The sequence below is a fragment of the Chamaea fasciata genome, unplaced genomic scaffold (assembly GCF_029207755.1).
Source record: "Chamaea fasciata isolate MVZ Bird 193981 ecotype frontalis unplaced genomic scaffold, bChaFas1.0.hap1 SCAF_17, whole genome shotgun sequence".
In the NCBI taxonomy this organism is placed as follows: domain Eukaryota; kingdom Metazoa; phylum Chordata; class Aves; order Passeriformes; family Sylviidae; genus Chamaea; species Chamaea fasciata.
This window is the reverse complement of record NW_027094102.1, coordinates 12,310,702-12,321,202: the sequence shown is the minus strand read 5'-3', so window position 1 is coordinate 12,321,202 and position 10,501 is coordinate 12,310,702.

The window sequence follows — 10,501 nt, the reverse complement described above, 5'->3', positions numbered from 1 at the left end:
ATTCTAAGACTCAAGACAAAGCCTGGAAAGGAAAAAGTCTACATGGAGCTATGGAGAAGCACTTCTTCTGAGTGAGCTCTGGGGCTTCGCAACCCGGACACTCACTGAGTAGGTCAACAGCCTCCAAATCACTCAGGCAGAGGCACTGCATGGTTGGTCTTATGGAGAAAAGTCTTCCCACATGGCCTGCACCAGCATCCCAGCCAGGAGACACATGGTGTTCCCATGTCCTACCATGGCTGCACATCCATCCCAGCCCCTGAGGTGGGGAAAAATACAGGCAGGAGCCAGTAAATGAGCATTTGCCCTCCTTAATGATACAAATGGGGAGTGGTGAGTGGAGACTGGGAGACTCACACTTCAGGGAGGGGTGGATGGGAGGGAGTCTCCCAGAGGATGTGGGGAAACACCACACAAGGAACACCAGCTCCCAGCTGGCTCTGGAAAAGAAGACAGCAAGGGTGAGAAGGCAAGAGCCAGCTTGGCCAGGAAGGACAGGTCCTGCTTCTCATGAGAACCTTCAGAAAGCCACGTTTCCACCGCAGCCCTGAGAGTGGGAACGTGTTTGCAGCCACAGCCAGCACTGCAGAGCGGGGTGACTGCTCCTCACTCGCCTCTGGAGCACAGGCACCTCTGATCTCGGGGGCAGTGCCGGCATTTCCAACACCACAGCAGTGACAGACAGCAGTTGTGAGATGAGCTGGCCCTTCACCTCGCAGCCCTGGCTGCACCTCTGCTGGCAGCACGGCTGGAGGCCACGGGGTGCTTCTGGGGCAAACTGGGCAGTTCAGGTGACACCAGCAGACCCTAAAAAGCCACAGCTCCAGCCCCTGTGAGGGGGCAAACCTCAGGCTGGGCTGCTGCACCTCTCGGCTGGTGCTCCGCATCCACCCCACAGGCCCCACACCAGGCAGCACGGGCACTCATGTCCATGATGATCTCGTGCCATCCCAACATTACTTAAAACTTCAAGACATGTGGCAGTGCCTGGAGAAGGCACTGATGTACCATGAACCTGCACTGCTTTGGCCAGTGGCTCCCAGGAGTTTTCTTTGGTTCCCTAAACCCAGTGACCAGATCCAAGGGACTGGCATGAAGCTGTGGGATTAGGGTGGATTTCAGGGAAAGGTTCTTCCCCAGAGGTGCTGGCACTGCCCAGGCTCCCTAGGGAATGGTTCCGGCCCCGAGGCTGCCAGAGCTCCAGGAGCCTTTGGACAGCGCTGCCAGGGATGCCCAGGGTGGGGTTGTTGGGGTGTCTGTGCAGGGACAGGGGCTGGGCTGGGTGATCCTGTGGGTCCCTCCCAGCTCAGGATATTCTCTAATTCTGTGATTCTATCTCAGTCCAGGTGATGCCATCCAGTTAAAGATCTCAGCTGTCATGTCACTAACAAAAATGAAATTTGAAAAGATCTTGGGCCCTTTAAGTCTCTGAAACAAGGAGGAAAACAGACAGAGCTCAAAAGTTTTAGAGCCTTATAATTTTGCAGCCCATGTCCTGACCACTGTGCCCTGCTGGGCCCTCAAACCTAACACAGGGATCATTTATCATCTGCTGCACAGACTAGTGAGGACGCTTGCAGAGGACAATTTGAGCTTTCCTTGACTGCAGGTTAAAAGATTTCTCCCTAATCTGCAAAAGAAATCTCTCAGAGTGTTTTTCATTGGATTTTTTTTCTATTTTCAGAAAGCAGAGGGAAGTTCCACAATTTCCAAAAGGTCATATTTTCCCCTTTCAGCTATGAAAGCAGCTCTTTCAGCCGTATGCATGTGCAAAAATTCAGAAAGTGTGTGTTGGTACAAGGTATTACCCACAAAGACTTGTTTGATTAAAACATAGATAAGCATAATCTGAATTTTAACTAGCTTTCACTAGATTCACTACATTTTTGACTGTATGATACATGAAGATGTTCTCCAAGATGCTTTTAAATACGCAAGCACGGTCCTGTAAACTTCTAACCCATTTCTATTGTTAACCTTCATTGAGTTTTATTACACCACCAACAAAAAATCCCAATAAAAAACCCCACCAGAAAAAAAAAAAAAAAAAAAAAAAAAAAAAAAAAAAACCAAAAAAAACAAGAAAGTGGAAAAGACAGGAAATAAGCCCAAACAACCAGGTCTCAAAATGAGTAAAATTCAACTCAGACTTGTTGGCAAGAATCCTGTTGAACTTGGTCCCAAAGCTGCAGGGCATTGTTGTGGTAGGGTGGTACCTTGTTATTGTTATTTGCCTCTTGGTGCTCATCCAATTTACGAGAAATCTCAACTGCAAAGCTGAGGTGCACAAGCCACAGCTCTGAGATGTTTGACGTGGAAAAGCAGGTGTGATGCAGGCTGTAATGGGGGCTCGTGAGGCTACAGCTGATCAGTGATAAATTATGTACAACTTTGAAATGCATTTTATCCTCAAAACACTGTAGGAAAGATACAAGAGAAGGTGCAGTGCCCCCAGTGACTGTGGCATCCTCTACCCACCCTGAGCCGCAGATAAGGGTGCCATGATTGGGGGCTGGATGTCCCTTTGGATCACTGCTGGTTTCTTCTTTGCACATCACTAAAAAAAAAAAAAGGGGGGGGGGTTGGGTTCAGGAGTTGGCTTTGTCCTGCACTCAGTCACTCAGTGGACATCAGCCTTCAGAGCTCAGAAGCTCTGCTGTCACACTGATGAACAGGAACCTGTTTTAGCAGAGCTGAGAGGTCACTGCAGGGAGTTTTGCACTGCCAGCCTGTCATTTTCCCATCTGGGAGCCTGTCCTTTTGGAATCCACTGCCACCGTGTCACCTCACTGCCTCAGAGGAGCTCCACAGCTGGAGTGGTGACTGGTGCTTCATAACACACATTTTGTCTGGCATGAAAACGGAGCCAGCACTCACCTGCAAGGCTCTCTAGAAGGCTCTAAATAACATTAGCAGAGAAAAAAAATAAATATCATAGATATAAATATCATCTTCAAATAAGAGAACAAAGAGCCCTCCAGCCCACTGACATTTGAGTGTTCAGACAGCAGCAGCAGAGCTGCCATGAAAACTGTCCTCTCATGACATGGACACTACTGGACCACTTGCAGCAATTGTTAATAAAGACACACAGATTTCCTTTAAAATTATTTCTGTGTTGGCAGCTGTGTCAGCTGCAGCACTGTGGTCATTCCTGTGCCCGCAGCCAGTACCAGAACGGGATTTTTCCTGGGAGGAGAGGAGAGCAGAGTACCAAGGAACCACAAAATCTCAGGATAGATCGGGTTGGAAAAGACCACAGGGACACATCTGGTGCCACCTCCCTGCTCAGGCAGGGCCATCCCAGAGCACAGGGCACAGGATTGAATGCAGAGGGCTCTGGAACATCCCCGGGGAGGAGCCCCCACAGCCTCTCTGGGCTCTGCTCAGGGCTGGGCACTGCCCAGGGCAGGAGTTGTGCCCCTGTGCAGGGGAATTGCTGGGCTCAGCCCTGCCCGGGGCTCTGGGGCCATTGCTGGGCCTGGAGCAGAGCCTGGGGCTGCCCTGCCCTCCCTGCACACAGGGACACACAGGGACAGACATGGGGACACACAGGGACAGACAGGGGGACAGACGTGGGGACACACGGGGACACACAGGGACACACAGGGACAGACAGGGGGACAGACGTGGGGACACACAGGGACAGACAGGGGGACACACATGGGGACACACAGGGACACACAGGGACAGACATGGGGACACACAGGGACACACGGGGACACCCAGGGCTGAGGGCCCCTCTCATTGGGGCTCCTCTCCAGGCTGAGCAGCCCCAGCTCCCTCAGCCTTTCCCGGGCACGGAGATGCTCCAGGCCCTTCCTCAGCTCCAGGAGCACCTGCCCCTGCTGTGCTGAGGATCCAGGGCTGGGCACAGCACCCAAAGGTGTCCCCAGGGCTGGGCACAGCACCCAAAGGTGTCCCCAGGGCTGGACACAGCACCCAGAGATGTCCCCAGGGCTGGGCACAGCACCCAGAGGTGCCCCCAGGGCTGGACACGGCACCCAGAGATGTCCCCAGGGCTGGACACGGCACCCAGAGGTGCCCCCAGGACTGGGCACAGCACCCAGAGGTGCCCCCAGGACTGGGCACAGCACCCAGAGGTGTCCCCAGGGCTGGGCACAGCACCCAGAGGTGTCCCCAGGGCTGGACACGGCACCCAGAGGTGTCCCCAGGGCTGGGCACAGGGGCAGGATCACATCCCCTGATGGCACAGCAGAAGCAGTGGCTGTCCCAGGGCCCCAGAGCAGCCCGGGGTGCTGAGCCCAGAGGGACACAGGCAGCAGCAGAGACGTCTTTGCCTGTGCTGGACATGGATGGACACCCACGGTGCAGTGACAGTGGTGGGGTTGTGTCTCACAGCCCTGTGCAGAGGGACAGGAGCTCTCTGGGCACACGGAGCAGGCACACAGGGGTTGCAAAGCTGCCTCAAAACAGTTCTGGTTGACTGTGTAGGGAGCAGGTGGTTAGTCACCAAATCCTGCTCTGAAAAGCCACTGCCAGTGAAAACATTCTTGATTTTTATCAATAATCCCAAACTAACAATTGAAAACTGAAAGTTTTGCTTTTAAAGCAAAGTTGCCATTGTTTCAGTTCTTGACAAACCACTAAACATTTGCCAGAGAGGTTTCAACAAAAACACCTTGGCTAGCACTTCATTTTCTGGTTGGAATATCTGTCCAGGCTGCCCCAGATGTGGCCAGTGTGGGGTTGGGTCTCCCCGTCAAAAGTTGTCCTTGTCCACAGCTTTTACCAGGATGCAAAAGGGGACATCAAAATGTCCCTGTGGTCCTCCTGGGAGAGGAGAGGAGAGGAGAGGAGAGGAGAGGAGAGGAGAGGAGAGGAGAGGAGAGGAGAGGAGAGGAGAGGAGAGGAGAGGAGAGGAGAGGAGAGGAGAGGAGAGGAGAGGAGAGGAGAGGAGAGGAGAGGAGAGGAGAGGAGAGGAGAGGAGAGGAGAGGAGAGGAGAGGAGAGGAGAGGAGAGGAGAGGAGAGGAGAGGAGAGGAGAGGTCCCCACCATCTCCTTTCACACTGCAGGAGGGGAAGAACAGCTCTGTGAGGATGAGTGCCAGGACAGGGTCAGGAGCCACCTGCTCACCTGCAGAGTGAAGCTTTTAAGGAAATCATCTTGCTGCTGGAATGCTTCTCATCAATCATGGATGAGACACTGAAAATGCCATTATGAAGATCCCCAGGAAAGGAGGCCAGGACCTCAGCAGGAGGAGGTTATTCAGTGTGTGTGTGTGCAGAGAAGGGGATGTAAGTTTTGAAGGCACTGAGTGCCAACAGCATGGACAAAAAAAAGCAGGTGTTTATTGCAGAAAACCCAGCTGGGAATTCTCTCCCAGGCAATTGATGAAGAGGTGACAGAGCCTGGGCTGCATTTTGGCTGGATTTCATTGTCCAGATCATCACACCTTTTGCAGGGAGGAGTGAGGTATGGCCAGCACATGAATCCCACCCAAATCCTGCCAGGACCTGGCACTGGTGCTCCTAAGGTGGCTCAGGCTCCTGTGAGCCAGCCCAGCTGAGCAGGAGTCCCCATGGGAGATGTCACCAAAACCAGCTGGGCTGGGGCTTCCCTCTGATTTGCCTTCCCACTCCAAACCACTCCCTTCCCTGGCCCCATAGGCTGGTCATTTCCAGTAATGACCATTTCCAAAGATCATTTGTGCTGTTTTCATGGGAATTTCTACATTGCAACATTGGCAATGGTCAAATATCAAAGTAATTTTCACAGAGAACAATGTCTTTCAGGGTTTTTCAGATAAGTACCCCGAGCAGGTTGAAACAGCACTACCAAGGAGTAGCTTACTCTTTACCCTTGCCCCAAAATCAGTCTGGGGACAGAGGCAGCCATCAGGGTTGTCACCCACATGCCTTAATAAGTGACATACAGTGTGTTGCAGCTGTAATCACGGAATCTTAGGATGGTTTGGGTTGGAATTGACCATAAAGTTCCCCTTGTTCCATGGGCAGGGACACCTTCCACTAGACCAGGTTGCTCCAACCTGGCCTTGGACAGTTCCAGGGATGAGGCAGCCACAGCTTCTCTGGACAGCCTGTGCTCCAGGTGGTGTTAGGTTGTTTTAAAAGGCAAACCCAAGGTGAATGCTGGAAAAGTGCCTCCTCAGATGTGCTCTGGTGCATCTCTATGCTGTTCACACCACACCACAGAACAGGGCCAGTTTGTGTCACTCTGGCTGCCATGTAAACCCCAGCCTGAGCCCTGACTGTCCCAAAGTGGCTGCTGGTGGCGTCCCTCTTCCTCCCCTGTCCCCCCTCAAAACCTCAGGACAAAACTCCCTTTTCCCAAATGCCAGGGAAATCTCCCAGCAACTCCAAACCACCTCCCCCGGTCCTGCAGTGCAGAGTCAGACACTCCTGCACAGAGTCCTTGTCTGCAGCAGAGAAACAAACTCACCCCTGCCCTGCCCTTTGCCCAGCAGCAGCAGATCCTTGTTCACTGACAAGTTGCAGTGAATTTATTTCACATGACCATAAACCAGGGAATAAAATGTCTCTGCCACCTGTGTTTCCAGAGAGCCATGGGAATTTTTTCTCATGGCTTCTCTCCAGCTGTAAACTCAGTCCTTTGTATCAAACCCAGCCTTTCTAACCCAACTCAGCCCTTCTTACCACACTCACCATGCTCACGTGAAAGGTGAGGGATTCTCCCCGACACAACAACCATTTTCAATGTCAAAGACCAAATTCTGTTTGAGCTGGAACCACTAACCAAACTTCCTACCCCTTTCCCACTAGTGTAAGGCTAAATAACCCTTCTTGTCCATTTTTTTTCTTTGCAAGCCCACCAAAAAAAGCAAATTATGCACTAGGAGCCTGTGCAGACCCTCCTGACCATCGTGGTGCAAGGGGCTGAGAGCAGATAGACCCTCAATTCTCCCCTGAGGATCTGCCCCTGGACTGGGAGGACATGATGGATTTATATCACAGAAATTCTGCAGGTCCCCTCTCTGCCTGCAGGCACCACTCACCTGAACACCTCCAAATCTGCTGGGTAAAAAAAAAATATCAAAGCCACATTCCCCAGGGGAAAATTTTGTCTTGGATAAAGAAAATGAAGCCTCATTCACACAAGTGGGGCAGTTTTGGACTTTATTGGTGTCAGGTAATGTGGGTGCCACAAGTCCCCACAATAAAAACCAAGACACATTGATGCTAACTCAGTTTTATTTTTGCTTTCTCGCTTGTCAAGATCCCAACAGCGAGCTAAACTTGCACAAAAACTCAAAGTCTATACGAAGCCACAGTTCTTTGTGAACACCGTGCAAAAACTTCTGTGTGATCCATCTGGAAGAGACCTGGGGCAGGAGCATGGCTTCAAGTCACCCAAAAGAAGGCCAGAAACCAGCCAGCCCATCAGTTTTCTGTGTTTTCTGTCTGACTATATTTTTCTCCTTTATTATGTTAGTCAGGTGCTAAACAAATAAAATCAATTCTGAACTTATAAAAAGCAATTGGAAATGTCTAGTCTTTTATAGTGAAATCTCAACTTAAGCAGCCCACAGCACCTGGAGAAAAATCAATCATCATTTCCATCCTGCTACGTGTGCTACTAAAATTAAGACTTGATGTTCAGCTGCAAAGGAAAATTATTTCAAGAGAACCACCTTAGCAACAGTTTTCAGTGTTCATAAACCTCCTGTTTACGGTTCTTCTCATGGCAGACAGACTCCTACATCCCACCATGAATTATAAATATTAACAAGGGATCCTGATTTACATAGAGTTTCCATCTTAATGGCCATCAAAACTGCAAGCAGGGCAGCAGCACCACTTATGGTAATAGCAAGTAGTAAACATGTCCTCAGCCTAAAGAGGTCATAAACCAGTGCTCAACGCCCCTGTAATTGCAGCCTCTCCCACATCCAAACCAAAGTTCAGATGATTTTGCCAGTAGCCTTGCCATAAAGACAGAAATGGAATGAGGCATCTGAAGAAGCACTTAACTCTGATGCAGCCTAAATATTTCAGCAACGTGCTCTGCCCATTTGGAAACACCACTCCCTGCATCTTCCTTGATTTACTGCAGCCCAGCCTATGTAACTCGTATGCTATAATGTGCAAACCACATTAATGTCTCCCAGAATGTGCCACAGCCACCGTGACAACCATTCCTGCCTCCAAATAACCTCCAGCCCACCAGCTCTATTTATTAATGAGCACACAGGTGATTTCCACGGCACCAGCTGGCAGCTGCTGTTTCTCCAACGCGCAGGGGCTGTGCAGCAGTCCGGGCTGCCTGAGCACAGCGCTGTCCCCTCCAGCCCACCTGGCTTCCCACAGACTTTTCTCAGCCCGTCCGTGGAGGGGTTTGTGGTGGCCACAGGAGTCACCTGGCTCAGGTGGGGTTTGTAACCAACCTGCGCCTCTCAGGAGGTGCCTGGGAGGACGCAGCGCCATCTGCCCCTAAATCCACCCGCAGGGTGCTTGGCTGCCTAAAGACACGGTAAGGAGGGTGAACACCACTGCACCAAACCCAGGGTTTTTTTTTTTAGTTTTTCCCAACCAGTTGGGATCCAGCTGGCTCTCCCAGCCGTTGCTTTCTTGCCCATCACCCCCTGGATTCAATCCCACTTACACCACCCTCTGTTCATCCCCTCTTTTGTCTTTGATCAGTGCAATTAGCAGCCGTGACGTTGCCTCCCCGAGCCCACCCCCCCTCATGGCAGCGCATTCCCACCTTCCCGGCTCTCCCCGGTGCCGGGATGGGGACACTGCTCCTCCCTCTGGTGCCAGGAGGGGACACGGCACGGCTCTGCCTCTGTCCAGTCCTGCTTTTCTCGCATCTGTTTCAAAAAGATTGCAGTCAACTTTGAGAACTGAATAAGTGGCTTCGATAGGGAAATTACTGTTCCAGTGTACAGCAAACAGCAGTGCTCTAGAACACTGTTAAATCACAGCCTGGAAAATGAACTTTAATAAAAAGTATTCCAGTAATGTATTGTGACAGCTTTTAGTGAAATCAGCTCCAGCAGTTTGATTCTCCCAGGAACACGGTGAGACACTCCCGCAGCCTTGAGGCACGGCATCGGCAAGCAGACACTTTTCTGATAAATGGCCCCAGAAACCCAAATTACAGCTGCGGCCAATGAACGGTGTGTTGGAAACCTCTCGGTGGCTTTTTGTGCGGCCATCGTGCTGGTACCTGGGCGTGCACTGACACCTAGTGGGATGGCCTCAGGCTGGGAGCACAGGGGAAAACTGGGTTATTTTCTTAAAGAGTATCAACAGCCAGCCCCTCTTGATGCTAAATCTCGGTGTCCATGGTGGGGTGGTTAGAACTGAGTGATCTTTGGGGTCTTTCCCAAAGAAAATCATTCTGTGAGTCTATAGCTGCTGTGAGATGACAGTGTTGGGTTATTCGAGCCCCTTCCTCTCCTGCAATCCAAGTGTTCTGGTTTAGATTTCAAAAGTTGCACCTCTGCCATCTAAAGGGTTAATTCATCACTCCTCTGGTTTCTGCTCTCCCTGCCTCGGTCACTCCCTCCTCATTTATGGGCATGGGTGGGAGGAACAGCAGGGATTTGGTGTGGATAATCCAAGTCTAAAAATGCAGGTGCAGGGAGAGCTCAGCCAATGGCTGTGATGTTGAAATTCACCGCGCTGGTTAAACTGCAGGGTGCCAAAATCAGCGTGACCATGCTGGGAATGCAGGCTGGGGAACTTTTCCTGGTGTGAGCCACAGCTCACACGGAATCCCAGAACAGGTTGGGCCGGAGAGACCCTACGGCTCCTCTCATCCCACCCCGTGCCATGGGCAGGAACACCTTCCACTGTCCCAGGGTGCTCCAAGCCCCGTCCAGCCTGGCCTGGGACACTTCCATGGATGGGGCATCCCATACCCACGGCTTGTCGGGGAAGTTATGGACAGCCCCGGGGACTCAGTGCCCCGGTGTCCTGGATCCACCTCTGCCCGAGACAGGGGACACAGCACATTTGTAGCCCAGTCCCGGTGCAGGAGGGTGGCACCACTGCAGGACTCCCATGCACGGGCTCCAAAGCAGCTCCTGCTGCATCACACGAACCTCACCCGGAGCTGGGTTTGAGTTACGAGGAGAAACAGCGTGAGGAAGGTTTGTCAGGAGAGATGCTTACAGCGCAGCAACCTCCCAATCGCTTCACGAATGTTCTGGCCCATTTCCAGCCCCTGTTCCCGACAGGAACCGCACAGGAGCGACGCCAGGCACCACGGCCTCGTCCCACACGGCACCGGCACCTTCCCGGCTGCCAACACCTCACTTCTACGGGAGCGTCACAGCACTCGTTTTCCTTATTTTGGGGCTTGAGAGCAGCACCTAAAGCTGCTCCGCCCCTGCCCTGCCCGCTCAGGCTCTTTCCTGCCATCAACACGGCTAGTTACAGCCTCCGGAGAGGTACCGCAGGAGCCTCCCGCCTCTCTGCCCGCAGTGCCGGGGGTAATTCCCGCAGCCACGGCCCCACCGAGGCGGCTGCGACACCCCAAAGCCACCAATAGC